At 44.2% G+C, this 12,604-nt stretch overlaps 1 long non-coding RNA gene across 1 annotated transcript in view; it reads right to left on the minus strand.

The window, feature by feature from the left end:
• Positions 1-7,690: 7,690 nt before the first annotated feature.
• Positions 7,691-12,604, minus strand: part of LOC144306348 (uncharacterized) — a 49,304-nt gene continuing 44,390 nt past the window's right edge. Inside the window, exon 6 of the long non-coding RNA XR_013373419.1 lies at positions 7,691-9,418. This is a non-coding gene — a long non-coding RNA (uncharacterized LOC144306348). The remainder of the gene's footprint in view (positions 9,419-12,604) is intronic.

Here is a 12,604-nt window from a genome sequence, read left to right on the forward strand (position 1 = left end):
GTTTCAAAAGATAGAATTACTTTCTCTGCCTAAAAATGTTCTTTTCCTACGCCAATTTTTAAGTGAAGAAACAGCCAAAATATTTGATTTTGCTGGTTTAGTAAATGGGTTTGTACTGTAATAGAATATTATTTAAGCACAATTTAAATTTTTATAATAGTTGACATAATTTGCAAAGCCCAATGTGTATGGCCTTCACATCCCCCAAAGTAATTGTTATTTATCTACAGCCCAAATTATTATCTAGGTGAAGAGAGGCACTTAATAAAATATCTCCTTTCTCAAACCTGTGGTCAAGGTTGATCACAGATCATTTCCTGCCCTTTAGGTAGTTAACTGGCTTGCATAGTTAGAGTTCTACTATTAGAATATCATTCTTGAAAAGGAAAGAAAATTTATCCCTTTGGGACAAGGCACTCCAAGATCTAGGGATCTATTTTTAAATGAAAGTTCTACGAAAGAGTTTTAAAACCATTATTAATCATTAATACATTAGCATGAATTAAGTATTAGAGATTAGCAAGCCAGACTCTTCTAGCAAGGTCTAAGGAAACAAAATGAGGAAGTGTCGATAATGTATGTAAGGCTCTTACCTTTAGAATAGGCAAGAATCTTTAGGGCACTTGCTTGAAATACAGATTCCTGGCCACTAGCCTAGAATTCTTCTTTAATAGGTACAGAGTGGGGTTTAGGAATTTGCATTTGAACAAGCACTCTGGGTGTTTCTTCTGCTGTAAAGATTGTTCTGTACAGTTTTGAGAAATACTGGCTTACATGATGCCCCTCTGGCCTTCTATCATGCATCATCCAGAGCTTTCAAAAATGGATTTCCTCATTTAGTCCTCTAGAAAGATCCCTGGCTTTTCATGTCCCCAGGATCACAATTATTCCCTATGGACCAGGCATAATAAAGTGACCAGAAATGTGTTGCTTACTGACACCTGACAGCATCTGGTTCTGTATGAACTAGCATCTAAATTCTAGAACCTCTTGTACTCTGGTTAGACTCAATGACAAGAGGGTAGTCTGTACCAGATACAGAGTCAAAGTCAGGTTCTGCCTGGGGAAGCTTAGCCCAATGTTAGCTATTTGGGGAAAGAAACAAGTGTTTGCAGAAGTAGGGATTTAAGGAACCCAGAAAGAGAAAGTAAATGAATGCCAGCAATTTCTTTTAGGTGAGTCCTGCTTTATAGCCAGTTTTTGTTCTTTCTACTTATACTTTTCTGGAAGGTACACTGTATTAAAAATAACTTTTATGGGACGCCTGGGTGGCTCAGCGGTTTAGCGCCTGCCTTCAGTCCAGGGTGTAATCCTGGGGTCCCAGGATGGAGTCCCATATCGGGCTCCCCCTACAGGGAGCCTGCTTCTCCCTCTGCCTGTGCCTCTGTCTCTCTCTCTCTCCCTGTGTCTCTCATGAATAAATAAATAAAATCTTAAAAAAAAATACCTTTTATATCTCAGCTTACATTTCAATAAAATGAAGAAGGCATCACATGCTCTAATATGGATTTTGATGAGGGAAAAATATTGGAAGTATAAAAACCAACGGAAAGGAAAGCAGTAAAGAAACACAGGTATTAAAAAAAAGAAAGAAACACAGGTATCATTGTAGATGATATCCTTTAGCAGGTGATACAGATACATTCCTGAAATTTTGACTATGAAACAGATTCTGCACAATTATCTTTTCCTAACTTCTCATTAGAAAACTTTAAATGCGTTCTTTTGGAAAATGACTTTAGTAGAAACTTTTACAAACAGACTCCTCATACCTAACATCTAAGTAACCCAGCCACCATTCTACACACTATGGTCTGCTATCCTAAAATACACACAACCATTCCTTTCCTCAAAACCTGAGATTGTGCCCTAAGTCATTAAAAATGTGTATAATGACCCACAAGACTCTCACTAGGCCTGGCATCAAGTAAGCAGAACAGGTGCTTTGCCACCCTTCTGTCAACACCTTCACGCTAAAGACCAGCCCAAGGGACTCTTCGTTTGCCATTCCTATACTCTGATTCCTCAGCTAGAAATTCACCAACTCCAAACTACCACTTTCTTCACATTTCCTCTTTGCTTCGTGCTACTTCAAAAGTGATTTAAAAATAAAGCACTTTGCGGGCACCTGGCTCAGTTGGTGAAACATGGGACTCTGATCTCAGTGTTGTGAGTTTAAGCCTCACATTGGGTATAGAGATTACTTTTTTAAAATCTTTTTTTTTTTAAGATTTTATTTATTTATTCATGAGAGACACTGAGAGAAAGGCAGAGACACAGGCAGAGGGAGAAGCAGGCTCCATGCAGGGAGCCTGACATGGGACTGGATCACCGGTTTCCAGGATCACGCCCTGGGCTGAAGGCGGCGCTAAACTGCTGAGCCACCCAGGCTGCCCTGTTTTTATTTCTTTTATGTTATTTTTTAAATATTTTTAAAAAGTAGGGACGCCTGGGTGGCTCAGTGGTTTGGTGTCTGCCTTTGGCCCAGGGCGTGATCCTGGAGTCCTGGGACCAAGTCCCACATTGGGCTCCCTGCATGGAGCCTGCTTCTCCCTCTGCCTATGTTTCTACCTCTCCCTCTCTGTCTCATGAATAAATAAATAAAATCTTAAAAAAAAAATGCTTTTAATCCCCTTACTGTCCTTCCTACAAAAGCTACTCTACGACAGAGCTGTTAATCAAGAGTACAGCTCTCCCTCCTTCTAAACCCCAGCTTTTGTGGTTTCTATCTAACTTTTCTCTCAACATCTCATATTTCCAGAGCACAAAGCCATATGTGGCTACCACTAGTGGCTACCATTTTCAACAGCGCAACTCAGTAGATTGAAGCATGAAGGGGTTCTGGAGCCAAAATTCATGTATGATAGCCATGACCAGGAAATGTGGGATCCAGGTAAGAGTCCACTTTTTGGTTTGTCCAAGACTTTCCTGATATTAACACAGAGAGTCCACATGCTGGAAAACCCTTCAGTGCTACACAGACCATCAAGGCTGGTCGACCCAGCTTAGAAGGACATTCAAGAATGAAAGTTTCATGAAGGCAAAGCTCTTATTCCATTCTCTCTCTCTCTCTCTTTAAGCTTTATTTATTTATTTAGTCATGAGAGACACAGAGAGGCAGAGACATAGGCAGAGGGGGAAGCAGGCTCCCTGTGGGGAGCCTGATGCAGGACTTGATCCCAGGACCCTGGGATCACAACCTGAGCCAAAGGCAGATTCTCCAACACTGAGCCACCCAGGTGCCCCCCACCTTGTTACATTCTTTTTTTTTTTTTTTAATTAAAGATTTTGTTTATTTATTCATAGAGACACAGAGAGAGAGAGGGAAAGAGGCAGAGACATAGGCAGAGGGAGAAGCAGGCTCCATGCAGGGAACCTGACATGGGACTCAATCCCAGGTCTCCAGGATCGCACCCCAGGCTGCAGGCCCTGCTAAACCACTCTGCCACCAGGGCTGCCCCACCTTGTTACATTCTTGACTGCATATCCAAATGAAGGGCAGAACAAACCCTCAATGAAAATTTCAAGAATGACATCCCATGAATGTCTATGGACCAGAGACTGTTCTCCTTGTACCCATTCCTCTGAATGCGGGAGAGGGAAGACAGGACATAAATCCCAGACGTCAGCAGCCACCATCATATGTGTGGGCTCTCTCTGGTCCACAAAGGAGTCTTTCTTCCAATTGACTTACCTTTCCAAGGACTCCCAGGAAATTCTTCCAGTTCTTGCCAGTCTCGGCCAAAAGCACGAGTCTCGGTGCTTTGGCTGACATGGAGACATGGAGGCCAATCTCTCCAGGCTGTGATTTTAAAGCCAGCTGCAGTGGAGAATCATGGGAGTGGCACAACTTCCAAAATCCAAGGTTAATAGGCTGTGAATTGCTACTTTCTCCGCACATTGTCTGTGCTTCAGCAGTTTCTTTAACCTACTGTCATTCAAGTCAGGAAGGAGAAGAAAGTGGGACTAGCACCAGCTGCGAGGGGGCAGCTGACAACAATACCCTCTCTTACCGAATGCCCCTCCCCTCCCACCCCACTGGCCCCCCAAAAGCGCCAGTTATTCAAGTTATACAGTAGATGTTTATATAGCCTCCACGATGCAAATTCAAATTTATATCCAAGTCATTAGGGCCAATTACTCACCTTTGGGTCCTGTAATATCATTTGTTCCCTGCCAAACTGATTGCTTTTCCTGTCACAAATATGATAAATCCTGCGTGGTGCTGCTCAATCACGTTTACATTGATACAGATTGTTGTGGGGTTGGGACGAATGAATGAATGAATGGACAGTCATGAGGTGTAGCTCTCACGGATGATTCTTCCCATTTGAAAATCATCCAGTCCCACTTAGGGAAACATTTACTTGGGAGGTACTAGGATGAATCCTGGGAATATTTATTTCCTTTAATTTAGCCAAGACTTGAAAGAATGCAAATATTTTCTTTTGCATTCAAGACTTGAAAGAATGCAAATATTTTCTTTTGATTTTTGTCTGTTAAGGATCTGGTTTTCCTTCCTCCCCCAAACTTCCATAGATGTATCGATTTATACTCAGGGTATAACACTGTGCTACGATTTGAGGAAGTTCAAAAAACAATGATGAAATAGTCCCTGCCCTGTGGTAGATTGCAGTCTGCTGGGAAAAAAAAAAAAAAAAAAAAAGACAGGCACACAGGGGAAAAGTACCAAAGGACAATGTTCAGTTGTGTCCGCAATTAGGTTCCAAAATGGCCCAGTGCAGGGGTTCTCCACGTGCTCTTTCCTGGACCAGAAGGGTCAGAATCAGCTGGAATCAGACTGACCAGAAATTGGGGGGCGGTGCCCAGCTTTGCAGCTATCCCTCTAGGGAATCCTGATGCTCAGCCAGGTTTGAGAACCTCTGGTCTGGATTGTTTTGGTCAGAAGAGGTTGGGAGAGTGATGCGGAAAATAGAAAGGCACAGGAACAAACTTTGGCCTGCCAGCTCCAATCTGGACTTAGATTTCCCAGATAAGCAAGTAAATCTCTGTATAAATAACTCTCTTTACAACTCTTGTTTTTGGGTTGTTTTGCTTTAAGATTTTATTTACTTATTTGTGAGAGACACAGAGAGAGGCAGAAACATAGGCAGAGGGAGAAGCAGGCTCCCCACAGGGAGCCCGATACAGGACTCAATCTCAGGACCCCAGGATCACAATCTGAGCTGAAGGCAGACCCTCAACCACTGAGCTACCCTGGTGCCCCATGTTTGTTTTCTTTTTCTTTTTTTTTTTTTAAGATTTATTTTTATTTATTTATGAGAGGAGAGAGACAGGCAGAGGGAGAAGCAGGCTCCATGCCAGGAGCCTGACGCGGCCCTCGATCCCGGGACTCCGGGATTGCGCCCTGGGCCAAAGGCAGGCACGAAACCGCTGAGCTACCCAGGGATCCCCTTCTTTTTAAAATTGTTTGTGTTAATAGATATTTATTTGTGATGGTCTTAGCTCCTTTCATTAGGATGCAAGCCCCATAACCAGAAACCTTGCTTCCACTTCTGTCCCTACTCTCGAAGATATGTTAAAGTAAAAGCTGACCGCATTCCTTGTGGTCCCTGGATTTTGTATTTCTCCATGATTTGTTAAATATATATTAAGGGCCTGTAATGTGTCTGATATTGATATGGAAGGGAATAAAAAGTCACGTAGGAAATTACCTTTGCTCCTAATAATTTACTTGGAATAAAAATATGTCCTCCAGAAAAAATTAAATAACAGCACAAGGTGGCCCATGGTTAAGTATAAAGAAAGATGTAGATTTGATTAATAAATGCCAGAGGATTTGGAACAGAGGGAGAGATCCTGCCGTTTCAGAGGGGCAGGGCTCAAGCAGGAATTTCCAAAAGGCGTGAGAGATGTGGAAAGAGGAAGGTAGAACAAAGGGACTGGGTGGCCTGTAGCTCTGATCTATAAATTCCTAAGTATTCCGGAAGTCTGGGGTCCAAGAGCCCTGCTACAGAGAAGCCTCCAAAGGGGGAAATGGGTGGAGTAGAGAATGGAGTGTATGTTAGCATCTGCAGAGCCATGCCTGCCAGCTTCACTTAGAACTTTCCCCCTAAGTGTTGCTTTGTTTTGTTTTGTTGCTTTGAGGGCAGGGCAGATAATGAATAGAGTAGACGGAGATCCTTGTGCAGAAAGAATTGGAGGCGTGAAGGAAAACAAAAATGCTCGAGGGGCTCTTGCAACAGACTTAGACATCCAAATCCATTTATGGGTGCTCACTCTGATATCCTGTGTGACAGGGAGAGGGCTCTTCCCTGAAGGAGCTCACTGTCTGGTGATGGGAGACAGACTATTCTAACACAGTGCCCATGCATACTAACCATGGAAGAGTTGGGGATGCCCAGGCTGAGCTATCAGGGAAGGCTTTCAGGAGGTGGGGACACCTGATAGTACAAGTTGAAGGACTAAGTGGAGTTAGCCAGCTGCAGAAGTTGGGGGACCAAGATGAAGCCAGAGGGACAGAGCATGCAGTGGGCGTTGCAGGAACTGCAAACAGATTGGTAAGCGTTTGCAGAGGTGGACAGTAGCACCTGACCCAAGGTAAGTCCTGGGGAAATGGGCAGGAGCTTGATCTTTAGGGATTTAGAGAAGGGAAGCTTAGGGCTTATTTAGAAGCTGTAAGGGGGGCGCCTGGCTGGCTCAGTCGGTAGAGCAGGTGACTCAATCTCCATGCTGTGAGTTCAAGCCCCATGTTGGGTGTGGAGCCTACTTAAAAATAAATAGATAAATAAAAAGATAAACATTTAGGAGTTTGTAGCAGCAATGTCCACAATAGTCAAACTATGGAAAGAGCTCAGGTGTCCATCGACAGATGAATGGATAAAGAAGATAATGTGGTATACATATACAGTGGACTACTACTCAGCCATCAAAAAAAAATCTTGCCATTTGCAATGATGTGGGTAGAACTAGAAGGTATTATGCTAAGTGAAATAAATCAATCAGAGAAAGACAATTATCATATGATCTCATTCATATGCAAAATTTAAGAAAATAAAACAGAGGATCATAGGGGAAGAGAGGAAAAAATGAAGCAAGACAAAATCAGAGAGGGAGACAAACCATAAGAGACTTTTAATCATAGGAAACAAACTAAGGGTTGCTGAAGGGGAGAGGGGTGGGGGGATGGGGTAACTGGGTGACAGGCATGAAGGAGGGTATGTGATGAAATGAGCACTGGGTGTGATATAAGATTGATGAGAAAAAAGATTGATGAGGGATGTCTGGGTGGCTCAGTGGTTGAGCATGTCTGCCTTGGCTCAGGTCGTGATCCTGGGGATCTGGGATTGAGTCTGCTTCTCCCTCTGCCTATGTCTCTGCCTCTCTCTCTCTGTGTCTCTCATGAATAAGTAAAATCTTAAAAAAAAAAAAAAAAAAAAAGACTGGTCAGCCGGGGTGGCTTAGCGATTTAGGCTGCCTGCAGCCCAGGGCATGATCCTGGAGACCCGGGATTGAGTCCCACGTCAGGGTCCCTGCATGGATCCTGCTTCTCCCTCTGCCTGTGTCTCTGCCTCTCTCTCTCTCTCTCCTCTCGGTGTCTCTCATGAATAAATAAATACAAAATCTTAAAAAAAAAAAAAAAAAGACTGATGAATTGCTGACCTCTATGTCTGAAACCAATAATATACTATATGTTAATTAATTGAATTTAAATAAAATTTAAAAATAAGAAATGAAGTACTGATATATGCTGCCACCTGTATGAACCTTGAAAATATTAAACTAAATGAGACAAGCCAGTCACAAAGGCCACCTGTCATAGGATCCCACTTACATGAAATGTCCAGAGATAGATAAATCCCTAGAGAAAGAAATAGATTAGTGGTTGCTGGGGGATGGGGAGAATGGAAACGGATAGTGACTGCCATGTAGGGATATTAAAAATGTTCTGGAATTAGATACTGGTGATGATTGTAAAATTCTGTGAATATACTAAAATTCATGGAATTGTACTCTCTGAATCGTCTGGTATGTAAGTCATATCTCAATAAAGCAAATAATAAAGAAAAGAAAAAAGTTTAGGAGTAAAAGGAAATCTTTGGGGTGCCTGGTTGGCTCAGTCAGTAGAGCACATGACTCATGATCTCAGGGTGATGAGTTGGAGCCTTGCATTGGGTGTAGAGATTACTTAAAAGTAAAATATTTTAAAAAAAGAGAGAGAGAAAGTTAGAAGCTGTTAGAGAGGGGCACCTGGGTGGTTCAGTTGGTTGAGTGTCAACCTTCGGCTCAGGTCATGATCTCGGTGTCCTGGGATTCGAGTCCCACATTGGGATCCTTGCTCAGCGGGGAGCCTGCTTCTCCCCCTCCTTCTCCCTGCAGTTCTGCTTATGTTCTCTCTCCCAGTCAAATAAAGAAATAAAATCCTAAAAAAAGAAGCAGCAGCAGCAGCAGCTGTTAAAGAGTGTGACACACCAGGACAGCAGTTTGAAGGGGGCACTCTGATGGGGGTTGAGAGGAGGGAATGTAGAGGGGTGAAGGGTGAAAGGCTAGACCCTGGGGAGGAGAGGAAAACTATGGCAATGTCACAAAGTCTTGGAGTAGACAAGCAAGACTTGGTGACAATGGTTCTATGGACAATGGACAGGGAATGGTCAAGATAAAAAACAAACGGGCATCTGGCCAGCTCCGTCAGAAGAGCATGCAACTCTTGATCTCGGGGTTGTTTGAGCCCCACACTGGGTATAGACATTACTTTAAAAAAAGAGATAAACAAACACACCTCAGTTTTTTAAGCTTGGGCAGCACAGAGAGTGCTGTTACTGTTGGGAGAAAAAGGAAGTTAGGAGGGGAAACCGGTTTTTGGAGGGGAAATTAGGGGTGGGGAAAAGATGATTATTTCAGTTTGGGGACACGTTAAGTTTTCTCTCTCCAGCTGCCCTGTTTGGTTTCTGTAGTTGTTCCTTTTTCCCTTAAAACTTAGTTTCAGTGCTTAGAGGAAAAAAAAAAAAAAAGCCCAGTTTTGTATCTTGCACAAGATCTAGGTGCATCTATTTTTATAACCTCAAACTACCCAAGAGCCTCAGGAATCAATAGACAACTGAGTTGCTCCAGATTTTAAGTGCCTAGAGCCAAGGTGAGGAGGTGCATGGAGAGAGGCTGTTTCATTCTTGTTATCTCTGGCCGCAGGTAAAGGGAGGCTTGGGAACCTCGATTGGCTAGAGTTTTGTTTTTCTGAGAAGTCCTTACTCCAAGAATCGGGGCTTCCCGATGGACCTGTCTGACTAGAATCACAGGTCTCTCATCCTGGACCATCCTGGCTCAGCATCCTAAAGAAAAAGCTTTCAAAACAGACACAGATTCTTCCTCTCTCCAGGGACAGGAGGCTTTCCACAGCCTCCTAGACATTCACTTACCTCAAGTATTTCAGAATCCTACTCCGGCTGGTGGCTGACGCTACCTGTCAGACAGAAAATAGGTCAGCCTGACTCTCCGGATCACTGAAGTGGAGAAAGCCCCAAGGTGTGGGGTCAAGGCAGGACAGAACAGCCTGACTGACCCTGGCTTCTCTCCATTCTTGGGTGGTGCGGGGGACGTGTGTGTGTGTTGGGGGGGGGGGTGGCTAGAGCAGAGCCAGCTAGAGTGGGGCCAGCTGACCTATCTGCCTCCCGAAAAAATCTTTCAAGCTACCAAAAATCTTTCAAGCTACCAGCCGTGCTGCCTCTTAGACTCTCACAAATATGCAGAGTATCCCTGACTAGCCTCTTCAAACACAATACATTTAACTGTGATTTTTTTTTAATTTTATTTATTTATTCATGAGAGACACAGGGAGAGGCAGAGACACAGGCAGAGGGAGAAGCAGGCTCCATGCAGAGAGCCCAACGTGGGACTTGATCCCGGGATCACACCCTGAGCCCAAGGCAGATGCTCAAACACTGAGCCACCCAGGTGCCCCTCTGTTTATTTTTAATGATTTTATTTAATTTGACAGAGACAGAGAGAGAGAGAGAGAGAGATTGAGCATGCACAGAGGCAAAGGGAGAAGGAGAAGCAGGTTCCCAGCTGTGTAGGGAGCCCAGTGTGGGGCTCTATCCCAGGACTTCAGGATCATGACCTGAGCCGAAGGCAGACGCTCAACTGACTGAGCCACCCAGGTGCCTCTTAACTAATTTCTTGAAGTCAAAATAATCCTACCCGAGTGACTTCCTTAGCAGGAACGGAGCTCTGCTAAGAGGAAGCTTTCTAGGAATCAGAACGACTTCCTTAAGCTGGATTTTGACAGGGGTAAGGGGAGCTACTCTGAGATCAGCAAAGAGCCTGGTGTTATTCTTTTTTTTTTTTTTTTAAGATTTATTTACTTATTTTGAGAGAGAGTGTCCAAGGGGTCAAGACAGGCAGGGACAGAATCTCAAGCCAACTTTGTGCTAAGCACGGAGCCTAACTCAGGGCTTAATCTCATAACCTTGAGATCATGCCCTGAGCCAAAACCAAAAGCCAGATGCTTGACCAACTGTGCCACCCAGGTGACCCTCTGGTGTTATTCTTAACTCCTCTCTTCATTCTTCTCTTGATCCCAACTGCCGTTGACCTGATTCTTCCCTTGTAGAGACCCCTTCACTTCTCTCCATCTTTACCTCTAGCCTAGCCCTTCAGTTCTCATCTATTCCTCGATGACACCCTCCAAACTGGCCTTCCTACCCTCATTTCTGCCTCACTCCAGGCCATTCTCTGCAGTGAAGAGAGATTAGTCCTTCCAATCGGCAAACGTGGTTCTGCCCTGAGGTGGGCTGTCTGCAAAGGTGGCCACCAGCAGTTACTTTAATCCTCATATGAATGGAAATCTCATAGAGGTGGAATCTACTTCCTTTCTCTTAAATCTGGGCCTTACAATTTGCTTTTACCAACAGAATGTACTAGAAGTGATATTGAATGTGAATTGAATGTGGTAGAAGTAATATTCTGGGATTTCTAAGCCTGCTGGGTAAGAGCCCAGCTTCTGATTTCCTTCTCTTGGGGATCAGCTGCTGTGGACAGAAGCTTGGGCCAGGTTACCAGATGATAAGGGACTAGATAAAGAGACAGAGGACCAGTCGCCCTCCTGCTGCATATCTGCAGCACCAAATATGCAACTAAGGCCATGGGAACATTCTAGTCCTAGGGATGGTGGATTCTCCAGTCCACCCTGGAGACACCACCCTGGCCTGCACCACAGGGAGGAAAGGAGATACATCCCTGTCAAGCCCTGTCCAAATCTCAGAATCAGAAGCAGATAAATAAATGAGTGGTGTTGTTTCTTTTTTTTTTTTTTTTAATATTTTATTTATTTATGACAGATACAGAGAGAGACAGAGGCAGAGACACAGGCAGAGGGAGAAGCAGGCTCCATGCACCGGGAGCCCGATGTGGGATTCGATCCCGGGTCTCCAGGATCACGCCCTGGGCCAAAGGCAGGCGCCAAACCGCTGCGCCACCCAGGGATCCCTGAGTGGTGTTGTTTCAAGCCACTAAGGTTTGGCATGGTTACATAGCAGTAGGTAGCTAAAACATGTCCTGCTCTTCAGATAAAGTCAACTTCCTTTAAAACAGTGCAGACCCACTCCTTACATCTTCAGCTTAATGGTCATCACCCCATCTAGTCTTCTAGAGGCCTTTGCATGCTTATACCACATCTCCTTCCTCTTTCTTAAGCTCACCCTGTCATCCATCAGCTTCCTTCTCCCAGGAAATACCACTTCATCCAGGGAGTCTTTGATTCCAGGAGACCATGTTGAGGGGCTTATTGGGCTTTCTGCTGCTTTCTGTTCTATCACACCAAGCAAAAGTACTTTGGGGACTCATGGATAGGGCTACCGATTGGCAGTAGTGGTAGTTTGCCCCACCTCTCTGCCCAACTCACCTCTCCACAGAGGCCAGAGAGGCTCCTTGGTTGGAACCAAAGACTATCCATTTAACCAAAGAGCTCAGCTCTGGAGCTTGGATTAGAGCCTCTGATTGTTTGATTAATCAATTAACTTTTTAAAACTTTTTTAAATTTATTTGAGAGAGAGAGAGAGAGGGAGAACACAGGAGAGGGAGAGGGACAAGCAGACTCCCTGCTGAGTAGAGAGCTCAATGTGGGGATCAGGATCACGACCACAGCAGAAAGCAGATGCTCAGCCAACTGAGCCACCCAGGCACCCCATTGTTTTTTGTTCTGTTTTGTTTTTTAAATCAGCCTAGGCACCTAAAACATGGGAGGCACTTGTTCTAGGGCCTGGGTTTATAGCAATCCACCTGGAAGACAAGGACTCTACAGTGGTAGAGCTTATATGCTGGGGAAGAAGACCAACAATAAGATATGGCTTCAATGAAGAAAATGAAGAGAGTAATGTGTGAGAATTGGGATAGAGTCAGAGAAGGTCTTCCCAAGAAAGCGACACTTTGGCCAAGACCTGCAGGAAGGTCCCAGGTATGGGAAATCAGAAAAGCTGGTCCTAGGAGTGGCAAGTGCAAATACAGGCACTTGGGCCACTACAGGCAGAAAGGAGGTTCAGACAACTGGAGTTTATCAGCAAGGGAGAAGGGAGGAAGAGGTAAATTTGTACCTTAAATATGTTAGGGAACAAAAATTCAACTGAGTACATCTTAAAGATCTTATTGGCTT

The sequence above is a fragment of the Canis aureus genome, chromosome 37 (assembly GCF_053574225.1).
Source record: "Canis aureus isolate CA01 chromosome 37, VMU_Caureus_v.1.0, whole genome shotgun sequence".
Classification (NCBI taxonomy): Eukaryota; Metazoa; Chordata; class Mammalia; order Carnivora; family Canidae; genus Canis; species Canis aureus.